Below are 14923 nucleotides of genomic sequence, written 5' to 3'. Positions count from 1 at the left end.
AGGTCAAGAGGAGAGAGAGCGTAACAGGGTGCTGCCAGAGGTCAAGAGGAGAGAGAGCGTAACAGGGGTGCTGCCAGAGGTCAAGAGGAGAGAGAGCGTAACAGGGGTGCTGCCAGAGGTCAAGAGGAGAGAGAGCGTAACAGGGGTGCTGCCAGAGGTCAAGAGGAGAGAGAGCGTAACAGGGGTGCTGCCAGAGGTCAAGAGGAGAGAGAGCGTAACAGGGTGCTGCCAGAGGTCAAGAGGAGAGAGCGTAACAGGGGTGCTGCCAGAGGTCAAGAGGAAGAGCGTAACAGGGGTGCTGCCAGAGGTCAAGAGTAGAAGTCTGGGAATGTCTCAGGATAAGACCGCACCATCAATAGTTCTGTCCCAGTCTAGTTGATACCCTCTCTCCATATACTGATCCAGACAGTTCTGTCTCAGTCTAGTCGATACCCTCTCTCCATATACTGATCCAGGCAGTTCTGTCCCAGTCTAGTTGATACACCTCATCCCATACTGATCCAGGCAGTTCTGTCCCAGTCTAGTTGATACACCTCATCCCATACTGATCCAGGCAGTTCTGTCCCAGTCTAGTCGATACCCTCCCTCCATATACTGATCCAGACAGTTCTGTCCCAGTCTAGTCGATACCCTCTCTCCATATACTGATCCAGGCAGTTCTGTCCCAGTCTAGTCGATACACCTCATCCCATACTGATCCAGACAGTTCTGTCCCAGTCTAGTTGATACACCTCATCCCATACTGATCCAGACAGTTCTGTCCCAGTCTAGTCGATACACCTCTCTCCATATACTGATCCAGGCAGTTCTGTCCCAGTCTAGTCGTTACTCTCCATATACTGATCCAGACAGTTCTGTCCCAGTCTAGTTGATACACCTCATCCCATACTGATCCAGACAACTCAATAAGAGTATTCTGGGTCCCATTTTAGACAGGCAACTGATAAGACACATGATCACTGTACTGAGTAGAAATATATGACTCCATCCCATATACTTCTCTAGCTGACAGGAGGCTATTGTGATTGATCACTGCCACGAAGGCATCAGTTCCTTATCATAAAAGCAGATTACACAGACTGTAAACATATTCTCCAGCAATCAATGTGGACCAGTTAAACACTCAACACCCTATAAACTAAAGCATCAATGCAGCCTCTCAGTCTGAGATAACTGTCTCCCTGATGAACAACAGAGAGGAAGGAGTCCCAGACTAGTTTGACATTCCAGAGGTCCATTTGAACCCCAGTGAGTCAGAGTGGAAGTCAAGAGGTGACTGAATGTTCTAACATTCTAACTAAGATAAACACCAATCTCTCTCTCTGACTCAGACTTCCTCACAGACAGATAGACCCCCTGACAATTCTCCCCAAAGCTGTGTGACATGTCTTCAAAACCAAGGGGACCTGCTAGCCAATCATAGCTCACCATTTATGTTTAAAATAAGTAAATGACAGTGCATTTGTATTCTAGTTTAGCAGATGCTCTTATCTAGAGTGACAATCAGTTCATTCAACTAAAGTAGGTAAAACAGTATATCAACAGGAAAAACAACAGAACCAAGACAAAAGCCTTTATATTTTTTTGAGAGCATCTACTGTATGTAGTACTTAGTTGATGAAAGCGACAACCAATAGTGAAACTAGTGTAAATCTAACTATGTGGAGAAGAATCCAGAGGCAACACCTACACAACTTCTATACCAGTAGTTTGGCTGCTAACAACACATGAAGAGTAACTATTCCTTCCTTAGAAATGAACTAATATCCACTATTCTAGGAGTAAACTAAGATATACTGCAATTGGAAATTCACAACATCAAATATTTAACTTAATTAAAATATGAGACTAGAAAATATTATGGAAACTGAAAAGTCTGGGATATAATGTCCATTGAGGGTCTTAACGGTTTTCATCTGTCTGCTTCACGCAAACAATAACTTGATTAACTAAAGTTGAGCCAAAGACGTGTGGTTTCTATATCAGCAGGGTACAGGCAACAAAGACTTTCTCTGTTTCTTTCCACTACACGATGGAGCCGTCCCTGTTCTGGGCGGGATCATGACGGCGATGGCGCCCATGCGGCTGAGGTTGGGGCCGGCCATCTTGCTGGCGACGGGCGGGGGCAGGGGTGCGTGGCTGGGGGCCTCTCGTACTCCTCCACGGAGGGGATCTTGTCGTACTGGGGCTTGAGGGCATACTCGTGCAGGTTGGAGGGGGACATGGAGCCCAGGGAGGAGCGCTGGCTGCCCACGCTGGTGAAGGAGCGGGCTGTCGACACGCGGCTCTTCGGAGGGGGGGACGTCCTCTCTGATCTCGTAGGAGATCTCCTTCTCATACTTCTTCCTGTTGCGGGCGCGGCAGCAGCAGAAGAGGATGATGGCGATGATGATGAGGGCCAGCAGAACAGCGATGATGGCTCCAGCTATGATACCAGCAGTGTTGGGGGGGAGTGATGCCAAGCTGTAGAATACACTCCTCCATGCCCACTCGGTTCTTAGCTGTGCAGCGGTAGGTTCCCGAGGAGCTGGTGGACGCGTTCCTTACGTTCATGGTGCCTCCCACAGGGTCTAGCACGGCGGAGGCAGGCAGCAGTTTGTTGTCGCTGGTCTTCTCCCAGGTGTACTGCAGGGGGTTGGTACCTTCACTGGACATACACCTCAGGACCACGTCCTTACCCTCCTGGGTGGGGCCCTCGGCATAGCATCTGGGCTTGGAAGGCCTCACCATGACGGTCAGCAGCATCTTCCTGCTGCGGATGCCCGGGGCCTTCTTCACCTTGCACTGATAGGTCCCAGTGTCACTAGACTTTAGACCCGTTAGGTTGATGGAGGCGTCGCCATTCTTAGGGTCGGCTGAGTTGAAGTGGGCCCGCCCCCTTCACTGCAGGGTAGTAGTCCTCATAGGCCCTGTCCCCAGAGTACAGGATCACCACTTTATCCTCTTTCTGGTTGTCGGAGGCCAGCAGGCTCCATTCAATGTCCAGGGGGCCAGAGTCCTCGGGGGCCAGAGAGAACTGGCAGTCCAGCTTGACGCTCTCACTGCTGGCCTTCTCTATGGACGTGGGCCCCTGGGATGTGATCTCCAGGCCATGGGCTACACCTGCAATGAGAATAATCAATACAGAGCCGAGGTGGGATACCGTGAAATCCATTCCTTTCTGTCTATTCCAAGACTTTTCCTTTAAAACTCGGGTGAAAAAAGAATTTCTGCGGCGCTCCTTACAGACAGACCACTCTCCCCTAGCATCAAAACTCTCAGCTCCCTCTTTGCCTCAGCAGGTGCATAGGAGAGCGCGAGTCTAGACACGTGATTTCCGGAGGGTACCAAAGCCGACTTTTCTGTCTTTCACCTGTTGAAGAGTAGAGCAAAAAATACATTTAAAATGTCAAAGTTAACATGCAATGCCTTATAAAAGTATACAATTACATACACGTCAAGACAAGCTTTGGAAGACAGAAACAAGCTTACCTATCTAAATAAATAGAAGTACTAAAGAGTAGACGTCCCTTATATACACACACACACACATCTCTATAATACACCCTTCATATTCTGTACATAAAGTGCTTCAGCTCGGATGCTAGCAGTAGGAACCACTTCCCCGTCTCCCCGGGATTTAAATAGGCTCGGAAAGACATGTCAGGGCTAGCATTGCTCCGGCTGTTGACGCCGGTGTAGGGCTAGCAGTAGGAACCACTTCCCCGTCTCCCCGGGATTTAAATAGGCTCGGAAAGACATGTCAGGGCTAGCATTGCTCCGGCTGTTGACGCCGGTGTAGGGCTAGCAGTAGGAACCACTTCCCCGTCTCCCCGGGATTTAAATAGGCTCGGAAAGACATGTCAGGGCTAGCATTGCTCCGGCTGTTGACGCCGGTGTAGGGCTAGCAGTAGAACCACTTCCCCGTCTCCCGGGATTGAAATGGCTCGGAAAGACATGTCAGGGCTAGCATTGCTCCGGCTGTTGACGCCGGTGTAGGGCTAGCAGTAGGAACCACTTCCCCGTCTCCCGGGATTTAAATAGGCTCGGAAAGACATGTCAGGGCTAGCATTGCTCCGGCTGTTGACGCCGGTGTAGGGCTGAAGCCAGATTACTAACCTCCCTTGACATGTCGAAGCATGACGAGCACACCGCTTTGAGTCACCCACCTAGCGGCCACCCTGCGTCTGTGCACCCCCCTCCACCCTTAGTGCCGAGTTGGATAGTGAAGAAGTGAATGTCCAGGGTTTTCAATAACAAAATCTGGTCACTTATTTCCTTTCACATATTTCTTATTTTCATCCAAATTATTCCAACGGAAAAAATGGTATTTGGGTAAGAAAGGGCTATAAAAAACTGATGCAACTTAAATATATTAATTTAATGAGGGGATTTAATTAAATATTTTAGCACACATGCAGGCTTATAGCTTGACAAAACAGATGAAAAGGAACTGGCTTTTCTAGCTAGCTTGTAAACCAATTCAAGTTACACTAGCAATTTTATTTTCCAATGCATGTAACATTGGGTTAACCACAGTGTATTGATGTATTCTGAATCAAAGACATGTTTACCAATTATGCTAAACTTATTAGCTAGCTTGCCAACATAGCTAGCATCGTTAGCATCGCTAGCACGCTAACCCTTAGCTAGCACGCTAACCCTTAGCTAGCACGCTAACCCTTAGCTAGCAGTAAATAAGTATAAGGTAGAAACATGCAAAGTAACAATTGCACATTTATGAATTGTTTGGATAAGCCTACCAATTTCAATGTCATGACGCAGTATATCTGACACAACATTGTCAATGCATGTTGGATTCCACCGAAAGACATTTGGGAGCTAACATTAATTAATTAAAAATAAAGACAACGGGAACATGCATTGCTTGCCAATACACCAAATACAAATACAATTTTAGCTAAAATATTGGTTAGCAGTTTAGTTAATAGCTTACCTTCTTGCATGAACGTAAACATCTGCAACCATCCTCCTCTTCCTTAAAAAGGTGCTGCCCAGCTACTTTACTGGTGATTGTGCTCAAGGCAGAGACAGGCTTGCCAGGTCAATTGCTAATTTCTAAGAAGTCACTCAAACCTGCCTTCAAAGCCTGAAAACTAGCACAATTTCAGCAGATTACAGGGAAATTAATAAATGTTTTAAAATGCCATGTTGGTAAAGTTGCAATATAGAAGTAGTATAAAACCTTGCACCCAGCGACCAAAACCTTTCACCTGCAGCAAAGTTTCCAAAGTACCTCAATAAACCCCAAAAAAGCATACATGGCAACCCTGGGCAGAGACGTGTTGACCTGTGAAACTGTTGGTTGTGCACTCTGCAGAAGTCAGATATTTGTGGCTAATGTTAACATTCTGTGGAGGTCACCTGATCCTAGATCTGTGAAAAGGTTGACAACAACACAGTTTATGTTTGTGTTAGAGAGCACATAACAGGCCTGTCTGAATTTTATTTAGTCATTTGAAATCACATATTTTAATGTTAAGCTTTGATTTGTAACACTAAATGTTTTGTCAGTGCATAGTATTCTGCAAGACAATCTGTGGAACATTTTCATATTAGTGGTACATTTGAGTGAGATTTTGAGCTAGCAGTTGGAATTTTGATACATTGTATGACACACCCTACACTACAGCCAATCAATGATCAGCCTCCCATCCCCTTCTCTGCTCCCATCCCCCTCTCTGCTCCACTCCACCAAGTCAAACATATAAGCCAACTACAGTGGGGAGAACAAGTATTTGATACACTGCCGTTCTATATCGTGGAGCTCCGCCCCATAGGGGAGCTCTGCTCCTAGTGGTTTACCCTCTGCCCTAAGGCAGCAGCAGCCTGAGACAAAATTATGCACACACCTACAGCCAATAGGAGTACAGGTGTCCCTATAAGAGGGGGTGCCTCCCCTCAATCAGCCTCCCTTTTTCTTCAGCGACTGGACTAGACTGAAGAAGCCAAGAAGAGACGAAGAGAAGACTCAGGACGAAGAAAACGCCGTCGATTTTCCAGATCATCGACGTCGTCCTACAATGAGCACACCAAGCTTATCCATAGGGTAAGTATTTAACAAAAGCTCTTTTCAGAGCTCAATGTCGCTGTTCCCCTTGGCGGCTGTCGACCCCCCCGACATATGTTTCGTGGGTTGAGGGACACAGCACGCCAGGGACAGCTTCATTAATCCCCCACTATGCGCCAGCTGCGCCCTCCTTTTTGAAGGAGTGGAAGCAGCGTTGGGCATTTTTAGGGAGGATATTCCTCTTGAGGATGTGCTATCAGTGTTAGTCTCAGCTTCTGAGGCATCATCTGAAGGCGCTGACTCAGGAGATGACAGGGCTATTGGGGAAGAAATGAATATTCTATTGGAACAATTCATTACACTGACCCAGATGTTTAACACCCCTTTTCCTTCGGGAAATTGTGAGGTCATTACATCCCTGGATGATGACGCCACAGCCTCTCTGTGCCTGAATTCTCAGGTCTCATTGAGTGGGCTGCTAAACAGCGGGAGATTAAGCTGCCCCCCATTCCCTCCAACCCGGAAGTGGATATGAGGAAGGGCGGCCGTTACTCTCGCTACAGCTTGGCGTCAGACGGCGGCCTCCAGCAGCAAGGGAGCGGGCCTCGTCCCCCCCCCTGCAGCGCCAGAGGTGCCGGCGAGAGAGGTCATTAAAGCGTCATCCTGGCATCACCCGAAGGGCGGCCAGAAGAGACGCCGTTTATGACAGGCGAGGGGGAGAGAACGGAAGACGGCACAGCGCCTGCTGTGACCGAGCCCACTGTCCCCCCCACTCTACCGTTGAGTGTATGGAGGAGAATGTTTTTTGTTGATGTGTGTAATAAAGGGTTGGCTCTACTTGACACTGTCAAAAAAGAGCCCCTTTTCCATAATACATCCGAGAGCGTTCGACCTTCCTCACTCTCGCTCTCTCTCTTACCACTATGAGTGCAGCTCAGCCCACCATGGTGCGTTGCTGAATGCACACATAAGGCAGGTATATAAAAGGTATTAAGTGTACCTTATAAAGACCTCACTTTACAGACTCCTAGGAGTGCTGTAGTGAGTGTCTCACATAGCAGGCTGCAGTCTCAGCCAGATAATGGCATGATGACGCGACCGCTATTCGGGACGGCGCTCTGTCTCAGGCTAACGCCTCAGTCAGTGCAGTTCAGACCCGTGCTGCGGTCACGGAGGGCCTGATTACTACGGTTACGGGCGTAACCAACGTATCGGCGCCCCCCGTTTTCTCTCAGAACGCGCTGATAATAACCAAATTGGGGATGGCGCACTATCACAGACTAAGGTCTCTGTTAGTACGACCCAGACCCATGCTGCGTTCAAGAAGGGCCCGATTACCACGGTCACGAAGGTGCCCAGTGTATCGGCGCCCCCACTTCCCTTTGAACGCGCTAATACTCACCACACTGAGCGTGACTCAACCCACCAGGGGTGCAGAGTTGAACACACACAGAAGGTGAAAGTTAAGAAGGTATCAAGGCGCCGCCTTGTTTTTACCTCATAGAGACCTCATACTACAGACTTCTAGGAGTACTGTAGTGAAGGGCTCTGATAGCGAATCATCACCTAAGATGACGCAATCGCTTGCTGGGGATGGTGCCCTGCCGCAGGCTGTGGCCTCGGTCAGCGCAATTCAGACCCCGCGATGCGTTCAAGGAGGGCAGGAATACGACGGTTACGGGTTTAACCGATGTCCCTACTCCTCTTTCTTTCTCAGAACGCATTTCCTCTCCCTTTCACGGGAGGCCCACCTTGGGCTGTTCCACCACTTTAATGTTGGGGAACAGTGGCGGTAAGGGCCATAGAGGAATACAGGTCCTTCCTACTGGATGCACCACAGCTTCGCGCCCAGCCACTTTCTCTGCATTGCTGGCAGTGGCGAAGAAGCTGCACCCTCTCACGCTGGCTAGAACAGACGTTGCAGAAGGGTTATGCTCTCCAATTCCACCGGACCCCACCCCCGTTCAGGGGAGTGGTGGAGACGGTGATGAAAATGCCAGACAAAGTGGCCGCTCTGATGACAGAGATTACGGAACTTTTGGCGAAGGAGGCGGTGACAGTAGTTCCCCGGGAGCAAAGGAACAAAGGCCTATATTCGCCTTATTTCCTAGTGCCCAAAAAGACGGGGGGAGTGAGGCCGATTTTGGATTTACGCATTCTCAACGAGAGCATAACCAAACGGCCCTTCCGAATGCTAACGACAAAACGTCTGCTGGAATGTGTCCAGAGAGGGGACTTTTGTACGAGCATAGACCTAAAGGACGCGTACTTTCATGTGCCGGTTCAGCCGCTTCACAGGAAGTTTCTGCGGTTCGCCTTTCAAGGGGTGGCGTACGAATACACGAGGATGCCATTTGGGTACGCCCTGGCACCTCGCACATTTTCCAAGTGTGTGGAGGCGGCATTGGAACCGTTGCGTCGTCAGGGAATACGGCTACTAGCCTACCTGGACGACCTACTGGTTCTCGCCCCGTCAGCAGAGCTGGCGATCACTCACACAACACAGACAGTGATGCATCTCACAAGTCTGGGGTTCGCTGTGAATTGGAAAAAGAGCGCGCCCTGGCCCACTTATCAGATTGTCTACCTGGGGATACAGCTAGACACTGTGAGGATGAGGGCTCGAATTTCGGACCCCCGAAGGGTAGCCTTGTTGCTAGCCCTAAGGAAGTGTCGTCCGAATCACACGGTGACGGCGCTGTCGATCATGTCACTTTTGGGTCTCATGTCGTCAGCCCACTCTGTGGTTCCGCTGGGACTCCTGCACATGCGCAGGACGCAGCGATGGTTCGCCAACTAAGACTAGACCCATTGCGTCAACGTCATCGGTTGGTGGTGGTTCCCCTCTCGCTCAGTGCAGACCTAAACTATTGGAGAAACTCGCGCGTTCTCACGCACGGAGTCCCGATAGGAAAGGTGTCCTCTCACATCCCAGTATTCACGGATGCGTCCCTGACGGGATGGGGAGGGACATGTCAGACACAAGCGATAAGAGGTGTGTGGCCTCAATCAGGTCGTCACATCAACCTCCTGGAGTTGGAAACGGTTCGACTGGTTCTGACCCACTTCGCGTCTACCCTTCGGGGTCGCGATGTGCTGGTCTGGTCAGACAACCGGACCACAGTAGCCCACATAAATCGCCAGGGTGGAGTCAGGCCTCCTGCTCTCCATCGGGCGGCAGAGGAACTGTGGCTGTGGGCTCACGAGCACCTTCGCTCATTGAGAGCAGCACACATTCCGGGCTACTTGAACGTAGGAGCAGACCTCATGTCAAGAGGGGGTCCTCGAGACGACGAGTGGTGTCTGCATCCAGACATTGTTCTCCAGATTTGGGAACAATTCGGGAGAGCCGAGGTGGACCTATTCGCGTCACGCGTGAACGCGCAATGTCCTCTGTGGTTCTCTCTGAGGGAACAGGACGAACCGCCACTGGGAAGGGACGCCTTGGCGCACCAACCGTGGCCGAGAGTTCTCCTGTATGCATTCCCTCCGCTGTCCTGCATTCTCCCACTGCTAGCCAGGGTGAGGTCAGGGGGCTGTCAGTGATACTGATAGCGCCCGATCGCCCGGGGCTCTGTGGTTTGCGGAGATGAGTCAGATGTTGATTGCGCCACCTTGGCCAATTCCACATCGACGGGACGCGTTGTCTCAGGCGGCTGGCACGATAGGGAAATTGCCCATAATCGGCCAACCACTGAAGGCCTGGCTGCTGAGAGGGACAGGCTAGAGCGCCGTGGGTTATCTGATGCAGTGATCAGGACCATACAGGGTTCACGTGCCAGTTCCACTTCTAAGATGTATGCCAGTAGATGGAACGTGTTTTCACGATGGTGTGTCACACAAGGTGTGGACCCCATGAGCTGTCAGGTGGAGAGTATTCTCTCTTTTCTGCAGCTCATGTTTGATAAGCAAAAATCGCCTGCCACGATTAGAGTGTTTGCAGCAGCGATTTCAGCTTGTCATGAGGGTTTTGGCAGAGACAATGTCTTTAGTCACCCTCTAGTGAAACGCTTCCTATTAGGAACGCGGCGACTTAGGCCAACACCTAGAGTCACGCTTCCTCAGTGGGATTTGGCTTTGGTACTCGAGCGCTATGTAAGTCGCCGTTCGAGCCATTGAATCAAATACCCCTCAAGATGCTGTCTATCAACATTTACTTACATTTTAGTCATTTAGCAGACGCCACTCTTATCCAGAGCGACTTACACTTAGAATACCCTTTATTTTTATTTTTTATTTTTATACTGGCCCCCCATGGGAATCGAACCCACAAACCCTGGCGTTGCAAACGCCATGCTCTATCAACTGACCATCCCTGCCGGCCATTCCCTCCCTACCCTGGGCCAATTGTGCGCCGCCCCATGGGTCTCCCCGGTCGTGGCCCGCACAACAGAGCCTGGATTCGAACCAGGATCTCTAGTGGAACAGCTAGCACTGCAATGCAGCGCCTTAGACCACTGCGCCACTCGGGACACCTTAGTCTTTGGTTTACAAACCATAGGCAATGCTCTCTGATCATTGGCTGATCGCTCCCAACACATAGGAATCCACACCCAGTGGACTACATTAAAATGGTGGAAGGCCTCCATGGCAACGTCTATACTAAAATGAGTCCTCCATTTATCTCTATGATTTAGACTTGACACCAAAACGCCCGTTATTTTGGCAAAATAAAGATATGTAAAGTGATCAACATCTAACAAAAATAATTAATTAGATGCGTAAGTAATTAAATCAATCAACAAGTTTCAGATTCATACAATCAACATTGAACATTTTACAGAGAACAATAGAGATTATATTTCTTTAAATTAAATTGAAAGGTTTTGAAAATCATGTTTAAAAATCACGTGTTTACTATTTTGTTAATTTGGTATGCAAATACAATTTCTCAAATGAATCTGTAATAGAAGGTTAATCAAAAGTATCACTACTGTGCACAGTTCTCTCTTTATTGCTACTTTTTCACAATGTTTTGGTAGTGACACATTTATTGGGGTGGTAAAGAATTCAGGTAAATATTTCAAATGCGCACACACACACACACACACACGCACACACACACACACACACACACACACGCTGTGCCAAAAGGTGTCCAGGGAAATAAAGAATGTACTCTCTGACACCCCCTCATTTAATTGGCTATATTAAATATATAACCAATGATATGAGGTCAAATATATCTATACTAAATAAATCAAATCAAATCACATTTTATTTGCCACATGCGCCGAATACAGCAGGTGTAGTAGACCTTACAGTGAAACGTTTACTTGCAAGCCCTTAACCAACAATTCAGTTTTAAGAAAGAATAAAAAAGTGTTAAGTAAAAAATAGATAAGAAATAAAGATATCAAATAATTAAAGAGCAGCAATAAAATTAAATAACATTAGGGAGGCTATATACAGGGGGTACCGGTACAGAGTCAATGTCTGCGGGGGCACCGGTTAGTCGAGGTAATTTAGGTAATATGTAAATGTAGGTAGAGTTAAAGTGACTATGCATAGATAATAAACAGAGTAGCAGCAGCGTAAAAGAGGGGTGGGGGTGGGGGGTGGGGGGGGGGCAATGCAAATAGTCCGGGTAGCCATGATTAGCTGTTCAGGAGTCTTATGGCTTGGGGCTAGAAGCTGTTAAGAAGCCTTTTGGACCTAGACTTGGCGCTCTGGTACCGCTTGCCGTGCGGTAGCAGAGAGAACAGTCTATGACTAAGGTGGCTGGAGTCTTTGACAGTTTTTAGGACTTTCCTCTGACGCCGCCTGGTATAGAGGTCCTGGATGGCTGTAAGCTTGGCCCCAGTGATGTACTGGGCCGTACGCACTACCCTCGGTAGTGCCTTGCGGTCGGAGGCCGAGCAGTTGCCAAACCAGGCGGTGATGCAACCAGTCAGGATGCTCTCAATGGTGCAGCTGTAGAATGTTTTGAGGATCTGAGGACCCATGCCAAATCTTTTCAGTCTCCTGAGGGGGAACAGGCTTTGTCGTGCCCTCTTCACGACTGTCTTGGTGTGTTTGGACCATGATAGTTTGTTGGTGATGTGGACACCAAGGAACATGAAGCTCTCAACCTGTTCCACTACAGCCCGTCGATGAGAATTGTCTTGATCACGTTGAGGGAGAGGTTGTTATCCTGGCACCACATGGCCAGGTCTCTGACCTCCTCCCTAAAGGCTGTCTCATCGATGTCGGTGATCAGGCCTACCACTGTTGTGTCGTCGGCAATCTTAATGATGGTGTTGGAGTCGTGCCTGGCCATGCAGTCATGGGTGAACAGGGAGTACAGGAGGGGACTGAGCACGCACCCCTGAGGGGCCCCCGTGTTGAGGATCAGCGTGGCAGATGTGTTGTTACCTACCCTTACCACCTGGGGGCAGCCCGTCAGGAAGTCCAGGATCCAGTTGCAGAGGGAGGTGTTTAGTCCCAGGGTCCTTAGCTTAGTGATGAGCTTTGAGGGCACTATGGTTTTCAACACTGAGCTGTAGTCAATTAATAGCATTCTCACATAGGTGTTCCTCTTGTCCAGGTGGGAAAGGGCAGTGTGGAGTGCAATAGAGATTGCATCATCTGTGGATCTGTTGGGGCGGTATGCAAATTGGAGTGGGTCTAGGGTTTCTGGGATAATGGTGTTGATGTGAGCCATGACCAGCCTTTCAAAGCACTTCATGGCTACAGACGTGAGTGCTACGGGTCTGTAGTCATTTAGGCAGGTTATCTTGGTGTTCTTGGTCACAGGGACTATGGTGGTCTGCTTGAATATGAAGTGATACGAAGTCAAATATATCTATACTAAATATATAACCAATGAAAGGAAGTCAAATATATCTATTCTAAATATATAACCAATGATATAAAGTCAAATATTTATATTCTAAATATATAACCAATGATATGAAGTCAAATATATCTTGTGTGTAAAGGAATCATCTGGAGATCCTTCTATTTGATATCTCAAAAACAATACAAATCTGTGACAAAATGTATCCGTCTGTGTGTAAAGAAAACAGGATGCAACACAATTATAATGTATGACTTTATTACAATAGAGACATGGAGAACAGTGGGGATGTGACACAAACACACACACACACACACACACACACACACACACACACACACACACACACACACACACACACACACACACACACACACACACACTGACACACACACACACACACACACACACACACACACACACACACACACACACACACTGACACAGAATGTGGAGAACAGTGGGGATCTGATTGTGTAATTTACTATAATGATTAGAGAGACGCCTCACCACATTGGTTCTCTGTCTGTGGCTGTCATAATATGTGGTGATACACACACACAGACACACACACACACACACACACACACACACACACAGAGACACACACACAGAAACACACACACAGACACACACACACACACACACACACACAATTATTCACTAAACCCCTTGACTCTTTCCAACAGGAACCACGTGGAGTCATGTGGTGGAGATGTGTTTTTTTCTGTCTTTCTAACCTTTTGGGAGGTTGATTATGTGTAATTGGGAAAAGAGATGCCAAAAAAACAACAACACATTGGGTTATGCCCCAAATGGCACCATATTCCTTATACAGTGATACAGTGAGTCCTGGTCAAAAGTAGTGCACCGTTTGGCATGGGCCCATGCCCTGTCATTTCACTGATTGGGAGAAACACTGAGGTTAATTTTGACACGGGAGAACAGATGCAGATGATTAGAAAGTATTAACATTTTTAGATTTTCACACTTGGATAGTCTCAGAAACACTAGGCCTGCTGAAAAACACGCTGTTTGAGACGTTCACCTCGGGAAGGACACAAATGGTTGGCAGGCAAATGTCATGATAATTATGGCATAAGTAGTAACTGCTAACTAGCCACAGAGAATATAACCATTTCTCAGTAACACATGCTTCAGAAACAACACAAACCTGTGAATAAATATAGTTCTGAAACTATATTTAAAACTTGAACCTGAACACATTACGGCATAGGGCGTAACTGCTAGCTAGCCCCCCGCAAAGATGACCATTTCCCCTTTTTAACACATGCTTCAGGTCACCTGTGCCCTCTGTAACATACATACTCTAATCACATCCCTGGTGTGGTATCCAATCAAGTTGGTTGCCAGGCTTTGTTTGATCTGGACTCTTCACTAAAGGTCCCAGTACATACAGTAACCTGATTGGTCGAATCCGCCATGATGATGATCTAGGATCAGTTTTTCCTTTTACATCATAATAAATACGATTATATTGACAGGGGAGACCTGATCCTAGATCATCAGTCCTACTCTGGGACACGTGAATACAGGCTCCATGTAGAAATGTTCATATCAGCATTGTTTAACTTTAACTGGGAGCCATTGGCAAAAGGGGGATGTTTTACAGAGTAGCCATACATATAATTATATATGACCTTTTGATGCAGTAACACAAGGACAAAGAGCAATTGCGGGCCAACCAACAGACGTGCTTTAACACTTGTATAGTATAGGGGAGAGTGGGGTAAGTTGAGCCAAAGGGTTTCTAGGAAACCATGCACAAAAATGTATCATTTTTAACAAATATTTAGGAAGAGGTAATAAGTCTGTGAAGGAAGAAATCACATGGGAAAATGGTAAGCAAGTTAGTTCCAAGAAACTGATTTTCACAAAAGTAAAATGCATTTCTCGTGTTTCTTGATGCTTGTATCTAAACCAAAGTAGACACTTTTAAGATTGTTTTGTACATCGGTTGGGGGGTCTCTATAAGCTTCAATATGGGGTTCTGAGGCCAATGGCAAGTTGAGCAATTTGAAGTGTTTTCTTCCCAGGTGTAATGCAAGACATTATCGCTGGGATATGAGGAAACATCAGGGCCTGGGCTATGCTAAAGTGTTTGTTAGGTGTTA

At 47.7% G+C, this 14923-nt stretch overlaps 1 pseudogene; it reads right to left on the bottom strand.

Moving 5' to 3' along the window:
• Positions 1–1560: 1560 nt before the first annotated feature.
• LOC121561472 lies at positions 1561–3884 on the bottom strand (annotated as a pseudogene).
• Positions 3885–14923: the final 11039 nt, after the last annotated feature.

Source organism: Coregonus clupeaformis, unplaced genomic scaffold, assembly GCF_020615455.1.
Source record: "Coregonus clupeaformis isolate EN_2021a unplaced genomic scaffold, ASM2061545v1 scaf2788, whole genome shotgun sequence".
NCBI classification, from domain to species: domain Eukaryota; kingdom Metazoa; phylum Chordata; class Actinopteri; order Salmoniformes; family Salmonidae; genus Coregonus; species Coregonus clupeaformis.
Note: the sequence above shows the minus strand (reverse complement) of the source record. Positions and strands in the feature narration are given on the sequence as shown.